The following is a 20,677-nucleotide window of genomic DNA, read 5'->3' on the forward strand; positions in this document are numbered from 1 at the left end:
CTGACTTTGTGCACAATCATATTATTATTTTACATAAGAAAGTCCTTGTGTGTGTTATACTACTACTACTAATAATAATAGCCGTTCATTAATCAAATCACTCAGCCTTTGATGTTAAACTGAACAGGGACTCAAACCAACAACCTCTGGGTTAATTTCAATGAAGTCCCCCATTATTTGTTAACACAGCAGACAGAAACTGTCCAATTACCCCCCAAAGTGTAGAAATGCTTCCACGGGAAGCCCTGAAGGGGAAGTATATGTCAGGCTCAAATAACACATGGACCTATGTAGTAATAAAAAGAGTGTAAAAAAACTAAATGTACTGTTTCTTGCAATTATCAAGCAAGAAAAGAAAATCACAGAAACAAAACAGAACTTGTCCCAGTGAAGCTGCAGCACCCAAATGAACAGACGAGATCTTTGCTGATCAGCTGACAGCTTTGCACGCCATTGGCAATAAAAGCACAGGCAGGATTTCTACCCCTCGACATTTTATAGCAAGCAGACCTTTGCAGTGATCCTTGTTATGAAAAGAAGTTTAGTTGGAGCATTTTAACTTAGCAATCAGAGTTCAGGCTTGGATCCAGCTGAGCATGGTTTGCAGTAAGTACTGAAAGAAAAGCAGCTAAATATTGCTTAGCATAAGAGTTAGCTTTAGTTAACTGTTGGAAAACCTGCAGGTGACACAAAGAGCTCGTTACAGATGTGGCAACACTCTGATAGGTTTGCTGGACTGATGTCATGCATCCAAACAGACACTAGCTGTGCCTGAAGTCACGCTGCGTACTCACACACTACATTTAACCTTTGCTATGTTATGTGAGATTCCATATTCCAAAGGTAAACATTTTGTTTACTTGATGCCCTGATAATGACCAATGCAACACAAAGGTTTGTGTTTATGACGAGTTCCTGCCATAAAGGACATCTACAGGAAGCAGAATCATCAAAGACCCCAGTCACCCTTCACATGGACTCTTCACCCTCCTGCCCTCTGGGAGGCGCTACAGGAGCCTCCGGACTAAGACCACCAGGTACCGGAACAGCTTCTTCCCCACAGCTGTCAGACTCCTGACATCTGACCCACGTTAAACTCAAGGACTGAACATACACACACACACAACCACCTACACACACACACACACAATGGACAACTGTACCCTCAAACACACAATAATAACATGGACTGAACCACCACTCACAACCACTAGCACTTTATATACCTCTTAACTGCACTACTGTATAGTTCTGTGTAAATAATCATTCTGTACATACGATAATTTTTAATCCTACAACTGTTTACAACTTGCATAGTTCATATTTCTGTATAGTTTCATATTTATAGCCTGTACATAGCTTGTACTCACTACAGCCTGTACATACTTATAGTTATAGAATATTCACAACATACTTCATACCGTGTAGGGGAGAGCGGGGTAAGTTGTCACACTGTTCATAACTCCAACACTAGAGGCTCTATCTCAAAAATGAAATAGCCACTTTGTGTGACTTCTTCTTCTATAGTCAACCTCCTGTTCACATGTGGTCAAGACTGCTCTAATCTGAGGTGAGCACATCTTTTTTATTTTTTTGACCTAAAAGGAAAAATAAATCACTTTAAATTTTCTTCAGTACAACTTTGTTAGGTATAGATGTTACAGATTATTATTTTACACAAAATAGAGGAGACATTAACGTGTCTTTTGATACTTCAGCTGATGTGCTATGTTGAGCTAACCCTGACATTTAGCCAAAATTAGCATAAATGTCAGTTTGGGGCAAGTTGTCTCATTAACTTTGGGGCAAGTCGTCACATGTGACAACTTGCCCCAGTACAAATAAATGCTCCAAAAAATTGTGATATTGTAATTCATTTGTATTTGTAATAAGGTTTTTGAAGAAAGGAAGGAGAGGCAGGAATTAAGGAAGGAAGGAAGAAAGTAAGATGGTTCGAAATTATCAACGAAAGACAGAGCGTGGCAGAACACCACCTGACATTATGTTAAAGGCAGTCAGGCAGGTAAAGATGCAGAACAAATCAATCACAAGTACAGCAAAGGATTTTGACATAAATTACCGCACTGCAATTACTGACAGCGGACTACCAACTCCAGAGGACATCCAGCCATATCCAAAAGCTGGCCGCCGAAAACCATCCAGCAAAGGAAGAAAACGACGCAAATCAGCAATTCTAACCGACACGCCAGTGAAGCAGCAACTAGAAAAAGAAAAGAATAAGGCTGAATCTAGCAAAAAGCTGTTTCAAAAGAGAGGGACGCGAGGGGGGAAAACATCTGGACCTATGAAGAACAACGCAGCTAAAAGAAGAAAAATAATTCAAGAGTCATCATCAGATGATGAAGAGTGCTTCTGCCTTGTCTGTGTGGAGCCATTTTCAAACAGTCGTCCAAAAGAGACCTGGGTAAAATGCGTAAAATGCAACAAATGGGCCCATGATGCTTGCACCTCAGGCCAGGCAATTTATGTGTGCCAGAATTGTGACTATGAAGTTGAGTCTGATTAATCAGAAATAAGGCATCTGTTTTGTTCAGAGTATAAACATGTTAAGTAAAGCAAGTTATTTGCAGCATTCCATTCAGTTATGATGGATTTATGTGCAAGCCAGAGAACATTTGAGTTTAAAGTTCAAACTAAAGTTTTCTTTCTACTTAATGTTTTGATTAAAATGTGTATTGGATTGAAATAATTGTTTTTTTCCAAATTCTCTTGGCATAATTGTTCAAATTTCCAGTTTTGGTTTGAATTTAACAATTAAAATCAATAATCATAATTAAGTATTTGTGTTCATATTTTAAGATAATCTAGTGTGACAACTTACCTGCCGATGGGGCAAATTGTCACAAGTGCACATTCTCCTTTCAACAGTCTACAACTCCGTAATGAGATAAGATATGAAAATGTAATCAATACATCATATGTGCCCGAGACTTCCGTCTTTCATTTGGTGAAACATTTATTACGTTGTGATGTATGGTGCTCAGTAAAAGTTAGTCAGTGTGAAGAGTGTGACAACTTACCCCGCTCTCCCCTACATTATAACATACCATAATAGACCCATTTCTGTAATATACTCACATATCTATATTATTGCTAACGCACTTTCTGGATGGATGCAAACTGCATTTCGTTGCCTTGTACCTGTGACATGTGCAATGACAATAAAGTTGAATTCTATTCTATTCTATTCTATTCTATTCTACATCTCTGCAAACACTGACAGATTTGATCTTCTAAACAGCTGCTGCAGCACGCTCCAGCTGTGTCCAAGCATTCCTGAGCAGAGTGGCAACACCACTATTTGAATTCCATAAAAGAACACATAATCATAGCATTTTGGACACAAACTGTTGCATTAGTCAGACTTTTAGTAACTGCCAAAGATGTTGCAGCAGGGAGGAAACGTTAGGAACAACAATCCCGACCATAGCAAAATGCAAAATACAACAGTTCTGCCATGAAATAATGAAATCCACAACACGTTCATAGAACCCCGTGTTGGGTTCACAGCGACGAGACTTCGGCTGTCTTTTGAAGATAAGATTTCCCAATCGCACGTCCCTGAGGCGTAAAGCTGAGCTTTAACTACGGTCAAGAACAGCAGAGGTTGCATTTGAAAGAAAGAGCCAGTGTGATGAAACACAACATATCTGAGCCATCAGCTGGATGAATGCTTTGATCAGAGCACAGACAGATGTGGTCTGTGGGATATATGAAGTATCAGGTACAATAAAAAGAGCAGAATGTTCAAACTTGTAGAAAGGCTGTTACTGAGCTTTGTCTGGTTTGTACAGCCACTCAATTAAGCACTCACTCAGTCATCCAGTGAAACTGTGTGAAACTCTACAGAAACATAAAACAGTTCATCAGGTTTGTTTCACTTTGCATCCTGACACATACTTTCAAGTGTTTTAACGAGCTGCCACTAGTTTAAAGGGTTTACAACCTACAAAACACTGCATGTTTGAGTACAGTTGCAGGTTTTGCCTTCAGCTTCAACAAGACCCCACATCTACTTAGGGCAATAAGTAAGGGCAGCCAATAGTGAGACAACAAACCTAAGGGCTCAGACGTCACTGTGCCACTTACTGCTGCTCACTAAGTTCATTGCTGAACTGAGGCGTTCATATTTTACCAGCTTCTCTCAGACACACGAAAACTTAGTGAACGTGTTTATCCTGAAGAACATTTAAGGCATCAGCTCACTGACGAGTACAACTGTAGGAAAGCTGCATTCATGTGGATGGAACTGAGATCCAAAGCCTTTTTTAAAAAACACAACACAGCAGGTTAAGGGCTGTGTCAGCAACAACGTGGGACCACAGGGAGATTAGGTAGGACTGATTTACCACACAGGATCATCTCTACTATGCTCAAGCTCATCTGACTCCTCAAGGCCAGTTAGTAGGACAGGGCAATGAAATGGCAATCATTTCAAAATAACTTTCCCTCTGTCCGGTCGTTAAGTGATGACGTGACGAATCCTACTTCCGGGTCTAAAGTAGTCTGCGTTTAATATGGCTTTTGTGTTGTTAACATGTTTAATGTTATGTATTTTCTTCTATTTGATCTCAAAAAGCTCCTAAAACAGTCAGTGATCACTGTTGACCTCCCTCGGCTTTTATTACCGCTAATCATTTATTTAAGCTCAGTTTTTAAAACCTTAGGATGTAACTACAGCCCAGCCCATGCAGCAGTATATGAATGACTAACCTCGTATTGTGGATGGATTATCTCAGTTGTTCTCCTGGCTGAAGTTTGGTCCTTTTACAGCATCCTGCCATGCGATTACATTTGTTCCTGACCACCGAGAACACTCACGTTAACTTTTATCCAGTGGGAAAAAAGTTAGCTTGTTTATATTATGCTAACATAGCTGTGTCGCTAGCGGTCACGTAGCACATCATTATATACCAGCTAGCCCAACTTCAGTAACCCTACAAACGTCACTGCTGTTTAGTTTTCTGTCTTCATTTATGTTGGAAGTGATAACAGAGCTGTACGTTTTAATTTGTTTCCAAAACCCCGCAGTCAGGACATGCTATATTGTATTTAGATATAAGCTAGCGAGCTAACTCCCTGCTAACTTCTAACTCCGTTAAATGTCATAAATTCTGTTTTCATGGATGCCTGGATGTTAAACTCAATTGTTACACCTGGTAGAGCAGAACGCTGATCATTTTATTAAAGATGAAAGACTTTAGACAGTTTTTCAACTCTCAGTAATGCCATAGTGATCGTTTGATATATGGACCTGCAGCGGAGTTTAGACCCAGACACGGCTAGTGACATCAGACTAAACGACCAGATAGAAATAGACTGTCGAAATAAAGTCGACAGAACTCATTCCAGCCACATCGTGACAGACGCAGCGCACTATAAAATAAAGACTTGTGAAGATAACGGGAGCCAACTTATTTTGGTAACTATGGGGTTCTGTGTGGTCAAACCATTTGACTCCAGGCACACAACGCTCAGCTGAAAACACTTCACACAAGTGTATATCACAAGTGTCAGGCCAAAGTATTGGAGGAAATCCACAACGTGGCCCAGTACACAGCAACAACACACAGCAACAACACACAGACAACCAGCGTGTCCAGAGACAGACGGGCTGGTTTCCTGCCGACCGCAGTATTATGTGCTAATATCTACATTACTTATTTGGAAGTGACCAAAGAATTTAGTTTTCCATTTTGTTTGTTTTTGCTCAGAATTTATTTATTTTATTCAACTTCTATTTTTTATATTTAGAATTCTGTGGTGTGATGTTCCACAGCACATTTATCTGTACATTGTTTCACTTTTGACAGAAAATAAATCATATTTAAATCAAATGAGTTATACCTTTACTTTGGAGTGAAAATGAACTTTCAAGCTTTCCAATCATTTGATTTATATGAATTATTGATTCTCATTGGCTCCGTTTTGAGAGTCTCCCTCATCACTAAGCAGCAACGAGGAAATTCCACTCATCCACATGAATCTGATGCTCTGCGTGTTTGTGGAGGTACGCTGCTTTCTATTTGTCACGATTACACATATTACACACAACACTTACTTAAAAGTAATGCAGTAATCACTCCCAGGGAAAAGTAATTCATTACACTACTTGTAACGTTACTTTCATGTTACTCTGTGAAACACACTCATAATTTAACAATATAAACCAGAGGCTACACCCTCACACACCAACACAAATCCCGAATGAGGACACACACGTCTCTAAGATCTTAGTGAATACGAAGCTGATCGCACAACGTGAAACTGAACAGCAGCACAAAAAGGTGATCGACACAGTGCTTCTGCTTTAGGAACCTGAACAGGTAGAAGAGTAGGCTGTTTGTTACCTGTTGACGTTCAGGCTCTGCTGCTCGTGTTCAGCATTCACTCAGGTTTCACACTGGGTCCTTGGCTAGCTTAGCGTTAGCATGCTGTCTGTGCAGATGCTTGCAGAGAACCAAAGTTGTGTTAGCAGCACAGTGCAGTTGTTTCTGTCCCGGATGCAGGACATTTACTGTTTATCGTGTCCTTTTGTGCAATAAAAATAATCCATGCTTTAGCCTGTATCGCAATTTCCCTCCTCTGACACGCCAACTGAAATCAGCTGATTGTAGCACGAGTGCAAGACCTGATAGGCGGGACGGACACTTTATGTTTCCCCTCACAGCATACCACGGTCCAGCTGCTTGGGCCTAAGCAAGGTTCTGTTGGACTACGGTCGAGCTCTTACCAGAGCCAAACAGGAAGCTCCATAACAACAGCTGCCTCTGTGAACATCACTGTGTTCAGTAATAAACAGACAGCAGGCAGCTAGCTCATTTTAAAAGTGGCTACCAGTAGCCTGTCTAAAATCCTGTGATACCCAAACATCACAGGATCAAATAACAACAGTGAAAACTGATGTAGCAGAGACTGACAGATTCTCCCTGTCACTGCACACATGGTGTGGCTATGCAACTATGAAAGCCATAATGCAGCGATTAGAGCCATCGATCATTTGACGTGTTGCACAAATTCAGTGACTGATTTGAAGTGTATAAAGTGTATAAATTCCAGTTGTCTTTCTAAGAAATATACCTGACAGCATATACCAAGAAATTCTATTTTTTTCCATGGACTCTGAATTTCACTCCAACCCAGACGACTTTGTTCAGGCAAACCAAACTTCTCATTCTGTGAGCAAAAATGATGATTACGACTACCACAGCATGGTTATTAAAAGAATGTGCACACAAATTATAATAAGGCTTCCAGACAAAAGAAATAAAAGAGTTAGCTAAGATACTGAAAGTATCCAAAGACTTCGCACACACCACACTCAATAAATCTAGCATAAGCCACAGCAGAGGAAACAAGAGAAGTGTGCGTTTTAGCTGCACACTAGGATGAGAATGGGTTTCAATTAACCAAACAGTCCTTTTTTGTCTACAGCAGCGGCCCCCAACCTTCGTTGCTCCACAGACGGTTTCATGTCAGACAATATTTTCACAGACCGGCGTTTAAGGTGTGGCGGATAAATACAACAAAATAAAAGATACGACACAAACTGGTATTTAGTAAATATAACAATAAACGTGAATTCAGTGTGTAATTGTGTAACTTTGGGAAGATGGCGCCGGTGAGGTCGGCTGCCGTCACGACTGCTCCGACCACTTTTTCTTTGTCTTTGTTTTTTAAGTTAGTTTTCAGCGTTTCTAAATCGGCAAAATCATCACCATTGGGTACATTAGGTATGACAGTGACACTCTTGTTTCTATTGGTTTACAATGTACTCACAATTCGAAGTTTTTAACTCCGGATCCGAGCTGGCCGAGTGAGATCTCGAGGGAGAACAAAGGGAAGCGGCGGCGGCCTAGAGGGAAGCGAGCCGGCGTCAGGAACAGGCTGAGAGCTCGTGCACACCGCACACCTCTGCCTAGCATCCTGCTCGCCAACGTCCAGTCACTGGAGAACAAGCTTGACGACCTCAGGGCCAGGATAAAGTTCCAGAGAGACATTCGGGACTGCAATCTCCTCTGCTTCACCGAGACATGGCTGAACCCAGCGGTGCCGGACCACGCCATCCAGCCGGCCGAGTTCTTCTCGGTTCACCGCATGGACAGGACACGGGACTCGGGGAAGTCAAGGGGAGGCGGCGTGTGTTTAATGGTGAACAACAACTGGTGCAACAGTGCGAACGTTGTTCCTCTCACACGCTCCTGCACACCAAATCTGGAACTACTGTCCATCATGTGTCGTCCTTTTTATCTACCTCGGGAATTTACATCGGTCATTGTAAGTGCCGTTTATATTCCACCACAACGGACACGGTCACCGCCTTATGCGAGCTGCATGAGGCACTCACACAGCACCAGACACAACACCGGGACGCTGCGCTTATTGTGACGGGGGACTTTAATAGCGCCAACCTCAAACGCGCAGCGCCGAACTTTTATCAACACATCACCTGCCCCACTAGAGGTGAAAGGACACTGGACCACTGCTACACTACGGTCAAGGACGGCTACAAGGCACAATCCCGCCCCCCGTTTGGCAAATCTGATCACGCCGCCATCTTCCTCATGCCAAAATACAAACAAAGGCTGAAACAGGAAGTTCCGGTTCAGAGGAAGGTCGCGCGCGCTGGACGGATCAATCGGTGGCCGCGTTACAGGACGCACTCGATGACGCAGACTGGGGCATGTTCAGAAACAGCTCCGACGATGACGTCAACGTGTTTACGGAAGCGGTTGTGGGATTCATCGGGAAACTAGCGGATGATACCGTGGAGACAAAGACTATCACAACGTTTCCCAACCAGAAGCCGTGGGTGGATAAAACCATCCGCGACGCTCTGAGATCCCGCACCGCTGCCTACAACACGGGACTCACGACGGGGGACATGGACCCGTACAAAGCCGCGTCATATAACGTGCGGAGGGCGGTGAAAGAGGCGAAGCAGCGCTACGGGAGGAAACTAGAGTCACAACTCCAACAGAGTGACTCTAGGAGCCTGTGGCGGGGACTAAGGACAATAACGGACTATAAAGCACCAACAACCGGTATGACGAACGCGGCCGTGACTCTGGCAGACGAGCTGAACACTTTCTATGCTCGCTTCGAGGCTGCAGCTAAGGTCTCCAACAATGCTAGTGTTAGCGGCGCTAACGGCTGCAGACAGGAAGATACTGCCAGCACCGGAAACGTGCTCGTCATCTCCGAGCATGAAGTAAGGAGAGCCTTCAAGAGAGTGAACACCAGGAAAGCAGCAGGACCAGACGGCATCCCAGGTCGTATCCTAAGAGACTGCGCATACCAGCTAGCTCCTGTGTTCACTGAGATATTCAACATCTCTTTATCTCAGTCGGTGATCCCCACATGCTTCAAAGAGTCCATCATTGTTCCTGTCCCGAAGAAACCCCACCCTGCTTCTCTCAATGACTATCGCCCTGTAGCCCTCACCTCAGTAGTGATGAAGTGCTTTGAACGCCTGGTCAGAGACTTCATCATTTCTTCACTACCAGACACACTGGACCCACTACAGTTCGCTTACCGTCCAAATCGTTCCACAGACGATGCCATCTCTCATCTCCTCCACACATCACTCACTCACTTGGACACTAGAAGGGGGAATTATGTTAAAATGCTCTTCATAGACTACAGCTCTGCATTTAATACCATAATTCCCTCCACACTCACCACCAAGCTGGAGCATCTGGGACTCAGCTCATCTATGTGTCAGTGGATCTCCAACTTCCTAACTGGCAGACCACAGGCAGTAAGGATGGGCGGACATGTCTCAGCCTCCACCACTCTCAGCACTGGAGCCCCCCAGGGGTGTGTTCTGAGCCCCCTGCTGTACTCTTTGTACACATATGACTGTGTGGCCACTACCAGCTCCACCACCATCATCAAGTTTGCTGACGACACCGTCGTGGTGGGCCTGATCTCTGATAACAACGAGACGGCCTACCTGAAGGAGATTAGGAATCTGGAGAACTGGTGCCAGAGGAACAACCTCCTTCTAAACGTCAGTAAGACAAAGGAGCTGATAGTGGACTTCAGCACTAAGCAGGAGAGGAACTACCAGACCCCCGTCATCAACGAGTGCCCAGTGGAGAGAGTGGACAGCTTCAAATACCTCGGAGTTCACATCACGCAGGACCTGTCATGGTCCTGTCACATCAACACCGTGGTGAAAAAGGCCCGACAGCGTCTCTACCACCTCAGACGCTTGAGAGACTTCCAACTGCCCTCCAAGGTGCTCAGGAACTTTTACTCGTGCACCATAGAGAGCATCCTGGCGGGAAACATCTTAACCTGGTTCGGGAACAGCACCATGCAGGACAGACGAGCTCTACAGAGGGTTGTGCGGTCAGCTGAGCGCACCATCCGCTCCGAGCTCCCTGACCTGCACTCAATCTACAGCAGGCGGTGCTGGATCAAGGCCAGGAAGATGGTGAAGGACCTCAGCCATCCCAACAACAGACTGTTCTCTCTGTTGAGGTCAGGAAAGCGATTCCGCTCCCTGAAGACCAACACAGAGAGACTGAGGAGGAGCTTCTTCCCGCAGGCGATACGGTCTCTCAATCACACCACCACACAGTACTGACCCACACATATGGTTCTTACACACACACTGGACTTTCTGGACTTTGGTTTTGCACAACACTGGTCACTATATTCTTCATTTCCGGTTAATACTTGTACAGCTGCTGTTATTGTGTATATATTTATTTAGATTTAGATTTCTTCATACATTCTTATATAGTTCTATATTGTGTATTTTGTTGTACAGTTATTTTATTTTCAACTTTAATTTATATATTTTATCTTATTCTTTCCCAGTTAAATTTACCCTTCATTCTAATTTGTGTTGTACAGTTATTTCATTTTTAACCTTAATTTATATTTTATTCCTTCCTAGTTAAATTTACCCTTTTTAATTTTTCATATTTATTTCCTATCTTATTCATAGCCTTTTCCTTTTTTGTTTTCTTTAGGTCACGAGCAGTTGTCCAAGCATTTCACTACATATCGTACTGTGTATGACTGTGTACGTGACAAATAAAATTTGAATTTGAATTTGAATTTTGTTAGCAGCGTCCTCCTGAAGTGCACCAACAACATTGAGCGTAACGTCCTCCTCTCTGCTCCTTAATGCTCTCTGGTCGCTATGGTAACGTGTAAACATTTCTTTCAAAATAAGACGCACAACTACAACACGGGAAAGACCCAGGGAAGCTGAGTTAACAATAAAAACCCTGAAAACCATAAATTTCACACCCGAGCCTCAACTCTCACAGCCCGGGACCAAACGACTCACAGACCGGTACCGGGCCGTGGGCCGGGGGTTGGGGACCGCTGCTCTAAAACGTCCATTTCCCTCTCATTCTTACCGGTGCCTGGTGAGATACGATGATCTGGTGGCAATGGAAAGTGGCACCTAGCAAAGCTGTTTGCAAACACAAATAAAAGAATGCACTACCAACTTCAAGCAAATATACTGTGAGATAGTGTGACACTGATTCGATTTATTGGCACTGTGCAAACATTAAAAGAGTAAAAGGATAAAACCAGAGGCGACTACAGCTTCAATAAGCCCTGTGTGGAACTTCTTTACGTGATAATTAGTAAAGGAGGTCGAGTGCAAACTGTCAGGTAAAGCTAGCCAGTCTGCCACAGCTACGCGCAGTCATCGGGGAGCAGTTTGAGGTCTTCGGTAGTAAAAAAGTCAAATCGTTCCCATTAAATTCAAATAGTATTTGTGGTTCAAATGTGCCTTGTTTGCATTAGCATGCCCATTAACTGCATACACAGATGAGTTCACGCAGTCTTGCTGTGTGAACTCATCACAGGGGCATCGTTGGCTGGTCTGTAATGTTATTGCTCATTGTTAATAATGGACAAACAAGAGACTGCGTCAGGTACCTCGGAAATTGGAAGTGTTTTCAGTCCCGAGTTTGTGCATTCAAAAGAAAGCTTCTTAGTAAGGTAGAGCCGTCAAGCATCACAGCACAAGACTCGTACTGCTGAAGTACATTCATGATAGAGCCTGGTCAGTGCTTATTTAGTGAGTCACAAATAGAAAAAGTGGCAGGACAGTTTCAAAGTTTCCGTTTTATTACTGTTTATGTTCACTGCCACCATCTCGGATTGTTGGTAGTGTTGCTCTGACTTTCCAAGTAAGAAACCCTATTCAGACTAGGAACTCTGAAATTGCACCTTCTGAATTCATCTGGATTCTTACCCTGGTTGATAAACACGAGTGTGACCCAGAAACATGTAGACTCTACAAACAGGAATGTACACAGTCACTGAGCACAGCAGCAAAATAGTGTAATGGTTTACACAGTTGTCTAACATGCAAAAGGTCCCTGGCATCGCATCAGGAAGGGCATCGGGTATAATGATCTGCCAAATCAAATATGCAGAGCTATTTGCTGCCACGACCCCTTGTGAATAATGGAACAGCTGATAGAAGCTTCTTAGAAATGAAATCTGCACAATACCTTTGATCTCTCAGAATTTTATTAACGGACTTGTCAGAAACCTACTTTGCGGCGCCTCAGCTTTTCTTTATTAGGGGACAAAACTGACGACTGTCAAGGCTCCACCTTAAATACATTCAAACAGGTTTCAACGCACACAAATGCTTAACAACAGCCAACCAACACATTACATCTATTTGCTGCAGCTGGTTCTGCTGCAAACAGTGCAGATTAGATATACTGATGTCACAAGTGAATACTGTCCTCACACGCTCTTGCAAAAAGTTGCAAAGACAGAATGACCTTAAATACCATTCATTCAAAACCACTGCTTCCTTTAATTTCTCCCTTTTTGAAATAAAACGTACGGTGCTTGAAAATGTCTGTTAATTCTGAATTCTATAATTGATGCTGTTACTGTTCACTTGGAACAGCAGCTGCAGTCATATAGTAAGTGCTGTGCAACACATAAAGCCTCTCATCACAGCATCAAGGCAAAAACGAAACAAAAACAAAAGAACACAAATTCCCACAATCAGCTGTCTCGCTCAGCCTCGCACGCGTTAGCCCCCCCAACAGTGCGTGAAAGTATCACTACAGCTTGTTAAACGAATATCGCACTACGACGAGGCACGTAGGACAGGTGACGCTTGTTTGTAAATAGCTTAACACTTGGGATCGACTCTGTCCACTAGAGCCAATCATCCAGCGCCGCTGACTCTATGTAATCCCAAACACTAAAGTCGCTAATGCACTGTGGAAGGGACTGCTTGTTTTACACGCCAGATGTTAGCTGGACACTTGAGTGAAAGTTCCTGTTGTTAAACCGAAAGCAAAGGTTAAGGCGGAAATGTAGGTGACATACATGTATTTAAGTCAAGTGACAGAAGTAAACCGAGCCGTGCTCACTGCTCGTGGGATACTCTGAGCTATGAGGGAAACGATAACTTGGGCCCGAAAGCAACTCCCTCAAGTCTTTATCAAAGCCATTCCGGGGTACGCGCTGTTCTGTTTTCCTGACAGAACCTCGAGCCGAATATCTGACAACTGCACGGCCTCTCGCTTTCTGTTGACATTAGCCAACTATGAAAAAACGCGGATGAAAGTTTCTGCATTATTACAAGCAAGTGTGCAATTCGGCGACGGTAAAACACGCCGGGAACGGAAAAAAACTTTAACTTTTAGCGAAATTCTTCTTTTATTCCTGCTGCCTCACTCCGACAACACACACCGCCGTGGACGCGGAGAGCAGGGTCAGATCGCTGTTATGTTTAAATATGTGTTATGAAACGTTGCTGTTTCAAAAAGAACTGCGCACCGAACTGCTACACAGAACCCGACACTTCTGCTGAGGTCCAAGTCACGTTTGTCCACGAACCAACAATCCCACGATTAGCACGGCACTTGAATTGCACGAATTGTGAATGAAGTTCGTTATACGCCGTCCCTTCATAGGACATAAACACATTTGCGGCTATGTTAAAAATTAATATGAACATTAGCTTAGGAAGCGCGACGCACCGCGATTTAGCTACCACAGTGGCGCACAGCTAGTTTCTGGAGAGGCTGCTGTTAATAGCAAGACTGCTGTCAAAAATACCCCCAACCCCACCCTCTAAAACAAACATACCGCATATGCAAGACGAAGCCCGTGTCCAAATATCACTCGGAGTCCCAGTGGGTGTGCATTCCGCCTCAACTGGAACCAGCGTTGATCTCCGTCGGTTAAAGTGAACGGGACACAGCGCCAGGGTTTAACCTGAAATGACCCGCGCCAGTGCAAATCAGGCGAGGTCTGTGCGCGCAGCGGACTGAGTGCAGGGTGAGCTAACGGTGTGAGCGACTGTGTCAGTGTTTGCTCTGGACGCTGAAAACTTCAACGTGGAAGCGAAAACAAACGCTGAAAAGAAGCAGCTCAGACACATTACAGACGACACAATTGCAGCTCTCCGACTGAACGCTGTGGGGAATTAGAGAGCAGAGCAGGAACTGCGCGAAATAAGCCTCGCCCTTATTACAAACTCCAAGTTTTTTTCTCCTCGCTCTTTTTCGATGGCGGTTGGCTGCTGGTACAGTAGGCCCGCCTGGTACATGCCGACAGGGCAGGAAACGCTGCTCCGGCTTTATTCTGCACTCGTGTGAGGTGGGCTAACACACTACTACTGCATATATACGCAACACTGGCCTAAATACAGCACATATATTGGACTTTAGTCATTTTTGAGTCACTTTCTATAGCTACATTAGAATGCAAGTTATGCATGTGCACACAAGTATGTAACAAATGCTTTATGCAGAAACCTGAATACTGTTTTCTAATCGTGTCTTTGTTTCACATAAGCCATCATTTACTCGATTCATTGTTTCACGTGTGTGCAGAACATTAAGTAAGGTTGGATTTCCACAGCAATGCTCTTGTTTTCACAGACTGCAGCAACAACAGTGAAAACTATTAAAGTAAACCACTGATGAAAAGAAGGATGTTAATCTGGCTGTATCATAGAGAATTAGGTCATCTGAACTTGAATGTCAATATACTGTGATGTAATAAATTTGTGACTTCAAAAGTTACTCTGTCTACCAGAAATATAACATCTTGGGTTTTTCCTCACTGCTTTCCTTTTGGCGGGGATCCTCCTCACCGTGCAGGGTGGGCAACCCTCCAAGTTGTGAGTGTAATGACTGGAGAACAAGGTGACATCGGATTTTGAAATCGACACCACAGGTGGATCTACTAAAGCCTTGGATGAGTTCGAATCTCAGTTAGCGCAGCCTCAAGGTAAAGATCAGAGGTCAAGTTTTCTGAAAATCTGCTGAATGTGAACATTTGAGAACGAGACAATGCAGAAATGTGAAATTATTACCAGGTTCATCTCAGGTACTTTGATGTCAAGTAATGAAAATTACTGAGGGGTTTCACATTTATACCACAGGTGCTTCTACCACGTTCTTAATAGTTTTAAATGAACTTTTTGCAGGACTGAATATTCAAACCTTGGACAGAATTCTGTCTGATCACAACTTGACAGGGACGATTCATACAACTGTAAATGATCTGTTAACCATTTTAAGACTAAGAGTCAGTGACATGTGGGTTTTGGTTAGTGATTAGTGTAACTGTGGTTTGTATAAAAGACTTGGTTTGACACTTATCACAGGTTTCACAAGGCTTTTGCTTCTAGTGAAGTAGTGTTTGTCCTTAATTCCTGTAGATCACTTCAAGCATATAGTCAGATGGCCTTACAGCACAGCGAGAAGAGTCAGCGTCACTCCAGAGCTCCAGTTTGTAATTCTTGTAATTATATTAAACCAGGTTTTTTTCATTTTTACTTTCACACTCTCTTCAGACTCTTAACCTCAATTAGTTGACTTGACTTAAACCATTTAAGGCTTCAGCCTGCTGCCTTCTGGCAAGAGGTACCAGAGCATTCGGGCCAGACTACGAAACAGGCCATCAGTCTCCTGAACACTCAGACACTGGTCTGAGACACACACACACACACACACACAACCCCGTTCAGCTATCTTAGTGAGGACCCTCATTGACATAATGGTTTCCCTAGCCCCTGACCCTAAACCTAACCATAACCTAATTGTAACCCTGACACTAAAACCCCATTTTGAGCCTCAAAAATGCCTTCAAATGCCTTCAAAAATGTGAGGACCGGGTTGTGTGTCCTCACAAGCGACTGCTGGTTCTCACAAGTATAGTAGAATGCAGATTTCGGTCCTCACAAAGATAGCTAGACAGGAACACACACACACACACGTACCTTCATACATTTCATTACCTCAAGTACCTTTTGCACAATGCTCAGTCTTTTTGCACAACCCACTGTCATTGTTGCACTTTCCTGTTGCACTGTTGTGTGCTTACATCGTTCTGTTCTTTCTGGGGTTGCACACGTGCACTTTCTGTCGTCCTGTGTTGATTTACGCCGTCTTTTCTCGCTGTGTACTGTACCACTGTATGTGGTTGAAATCACAATAAAGCCATTTGACTCTTGACTCACATTTTTATACAAGACAAAGCTACATTTGATAACTGGATGCAGTAGAGAAATCATCATCAAATGTTGCTCGGCTACGAAGAAAAATGCACTGATTAATAAAACATTTTCAACTCTGTTTGAGTTCAAATATAATCTAAACATACAAACTTAAAATAGTTTAAACAATACAAAGCCTAAAGACTACAGGATGGTTTTAACAAGTGAATGGCATATTCAGGAGTACAAAATATAAAGTTTGAATATCTGGTCCAAGCTAAGAAGATCAGCTCAGCTGACAATCTGCCTGGAGATTCATTCTTCATGGTCTGTATTTATTTTTACTCTGATGTGGAGTTTCATGAATGATTTGAGTAAAATGAAGTATATTTTGAACATTGCGAGGCACTTTAGAGCAAGTAAGGAAAGCGATAAGTAGATGGCATCAGCAGACTGGTACTTTATTTCCTGGCATCTTACAACAACCCCAGTTGTCAAAATCTTACTGGTTTTATACAGTTTTACACACACCTGAACCTCATTAGTCTCTACCATTAAGAAATAGGTTACCCCAAACAATGCAACCTAAACAAAGAAACAGGAATAAGATTATTCACCCCATTGACAAACCCATTCACACAGCTAAATGGTCTGAAAGGTACAACACTGCATAAACTCAAAGGCTACTTAAAAAACAAACAATACTATACAAAAGGAAAAACCCTTCGTTTGGTTGCACCCAGTGAGGCGGTCAATGATATGGTGACCCTATATAAACAGGAAGTGATGGGTCAGCCCCTCCCACACACCTGTTTTGAGTATATGACCAGAACAAAGGGACAACCAAAGGTAAGTATAAACAAAGCAACATAAGCTAACATAATTTACCAGACATTTACCTGTCAACACAAGAACATTTAAATCACCTGAAGGTTGAGTAGTATTAGCTAAGAGCATATGCATGGATGTAAACTGTGCTGCCACAAACAAACCCAGGATGGTATGTAGAGCAAAGTTACACCAGCAGTGCCTAAACTAAAGCATTATGGCCAACTGTAAAATAACATGGGATAAATTATCAATATGTTTAAGGGACAAGTGGTAGATAAGTTCAAGCCTACCACTTCGTCACAAGCATTTTAGGAGGCTGACGACTGCCCTGTTTATGCAATTTTATGTGAGTTCTCAACACGCTGAATCTCTGCATTGAAGGCCATGATAGCAATGTTAGCACAACTATCAGACAACTTTTTTAATAATAATAATAATAATAATAATACATTTTATTTAAATAGCGCCTTTCAAAGCACCCAAGGACACTGTACAACAGATAAAAACTGGAAATATACACAATGATAAAAATAGAAGATAAAAGTTAAAACATACAGAAATTTAAGAATAAGCAATTTTAAACAGATGAGTTTTAAGGGTGGACTTAAAAAGAGAGAATGAGCTAATATTTCTGAGGTCCGGGGGTAGGGAATTCCAAAGTCGAGGGGCAGAGCAACTAAAGGCCCTCCCTCCCATTGTGATCAGACGAGCAGAGGGAACAGAGAGAGAAAGAGAAGATGAAGATCTGAGGCAGCGGGATGGGAGCTTCATCTGTAATAAGTCAGAGAGGTACGGTGGAGAGAGAGAGTGAATAGCCTTGAATGTATACAGAATTATTTTAAAATGGATGCGAAATTTGACCGGGAGCCAGTGAAGTTGCTTCAGGATTGGGGAGATGTGGTGGGTAGAAGAAGTCCTAGTAATAATACGGGCAGCAGAGTTCTGGACACGTTGGAGCTTGTTGATAGATTTTTGTGTGAGGCCAAATAATAGTGAGTTGCAGTAGTCAATTCTAGAGATAACAAGATTATGGATGAGAATGGCAGTGGCGTGAGGTGTGAGGAAGGGGCGGAGGCGATTAATGTTACGGAGTTGGAAATATGCTGCACGTGTAATATTATTGATATGTGAGTTAAAGGATAATGTGCTATCGAGAATGACACCCAAGCTTTTCACAGAGGGAGAGATAGGGACCAGCGAGTTATTGATGGTGAGAGAGAAATTGTTAATTCTGGATAGCAATTGTTTGGTGCCAACCAGAAGAAGTTCCGATTTATTGCTGTTGAGTTTAAGAAAGTTGGAGGAGAACCAAGAATTAAGTTCAGCTAGACAGAGGATGAGGGAGGGTGGAGGAAGAGTAGAGTCAGGTTTGGTAGAGAGATAGAGCTGGGAAATACAGTTGCTTTAAAAGTAACAAATGTCAATTAAAGTCGATGCTTAGGAAGGATTCCAATATCAATGTCAAATGAATCACTAGAGTTGCTGTCACTTGGTATTTCTATCACTATGATGTTGGTTAGCCATCACCAGTTTGTCCGCCTGTATCTGGAAGTACCACAGGATCTTAGCTTGGTCATTCTCCACCACCCTAGGGGGACATTTTGCACTTGGACTTGCAGGCCATACTCGGCACAGATGTCCCTGTATATTATGCCGGCCACTTGGTTATGGTGTTCATTCTATAACCTGCCTGCTAGCATCTTGTGTCTTGCCATTATGTGCTGGATTGTCTCGGGGGCATCTTTGCCTGGTGTGGTAGACCTCAGGCTCTATAGATCTTGTTCTTTGAGCTTGTTCTTGTGCTGCTATGATTAGTGCCTCTGTGTTGTCTTTCAGCTTTGTCCAGCCACTGGTAGGACTTCCTCAGATCAGCCACTTCTTCTATTTGCCAGCAGTAAATATAATGCTTCCAGCAGCTCAGGAGCAATGTTCCCTCTAATGTTTCACGTGTCTGAGCGAACACAAACTCCCTGAGCGTCCCCTTGGACCACTGTGAGCAACAGCAGACGTGTGCACTGTGGTCACGCCAGCATCCAATCCATCCAAGTTACATGTTTATTAAAGTAATCAAATTACAGCATTTATGTTAGACTACTTTTAATTAACTGCTTTAGCCCACTTACAATGAAAATTATAAAAATCGTGTTCCTGTCCTGTGCAGCATGTTAACACTATTGGAAGGAAAAATAATTTGAACTCCAATTTTGAAAACACAACTTTCTTTTTTTTTATTAAATAAAGCTCTGACTGTATTCTGAGTCTGTGGTCTGGGAGAGAGTCTGTAACTCTGTCTGCAAAATACAGTAAATAATGACCAATGTTGGGATATTAATTATATAGTTACTTCTGCAAAAAAGTTACTGAGTTTTGCAAACAACAAAGTGTTTTGCAGCTGTTTACCTAAAAATGCAGCCAAGGTGTTTTTTAAACAAACATTTCAAACTATTTACAGAACAATCAGCTGTTCTGCATCAAATCTGATGCCACACAAATTATTTGTGCCGCTCCAAAAAATAATTTCTGTCCACTATGAGATGAAGGAGAACAACAGCCTGATACCTGCAGGCCTGACAGCAGCAGATGTGTCACTGCTGCAACACCTGTAACACTCAGCAGTCGCCTCATTGTTCTGACACACAACAAAACTATTGACTACACTACACACTGACTACACACTGACTACACACTAACTACACACTGACTACACACTAACTACACACTGACTACACACTGACTACACACTAACTACACACTGACTACACACTAACTACACACTAACTACACACTGACTACACACTAACTACACACTGACTACACACTGACTACACACTGACTACACACTGACTACACACTAACTACACACTGACTACACACTGACTACACACTGACTACACACTAACTACACACTGACTACACACTGACTACACACTAACTACACACTGACTACACACTAACTACACACTGACTACACACTGACTACACACTGACTACACACTAACTACACACTGACTACACACTAACTACACACTGACTACACACTGACTACACACTGACTACACACTAACTACACACTGACTACACACTGACTACACACTAACTACACACTGACTACACACTGACTACACACTAACTACACACTGACTACACACTGACTACACACTGACTACACACTAACTACACACTAACTACACACTGACTACACACTAACTACACACTAACTACACACTGACTACACACTGACTACACACTGACTACACACTAACTACACACTGACTACACACTGACTATACACTAACTACACACTGACTACACACTAACTACACACTGACTACACACTGACTACACACTGACTACACACTGACT

General features: G+C 42.8%; 1 protein-coding gene and 1 long non-coding RNA gene across 3 annotated transcripts in view; one reads left to right on the top strand and one right to left on the bottom strand.

Moving 5' to 3' along the window:
* thrb (thyroid hormone receptor beta) overlaps positions 1-14,467 on the bottom strand; it is a 116,458-nt gene extending 101,991 nt beyond the window's left edge. For both annotated transcript variants that reach the window (XM_082521596.1, XM_082521595.1), the window contains exon 1: positions 14,125-14,467. The gene's annotated coding sequence lies outside the window, so the exon portion shown is untranslated. The remainder of the gene's footprint in view (positions 1-14,124) is intronic.
* Positions 14,468-14,552: 85 nt separating this feature from the next.
* Positions 14,553-16,500, top strand: LOC309698889. The gene is made up of 3 exons (XR_014274207.1): positions 14,553-14,637; positions 15,144-15,273; positions 15,707-16,500. It is a non-coding gene; the product is annotated as an uncharacterized lncRNA (long non-coding RNA).
* Positions 16,501-20,677: the final 4,177 nt, after the last annotated feature.

The sequence above is a fragment of the Aulonocara stuartgranti genome (assembly GCF_965226115.1).
Source record: "Aulonocara stuartgranti genome assembly, chromosome: 22".
Lineage (NCBI taxonomy): Eukaryota > Metazoa > Chordata > Actinopteri > Cichliformes > Cichlidae > Aulonocara > Aulonocara stuartgranti.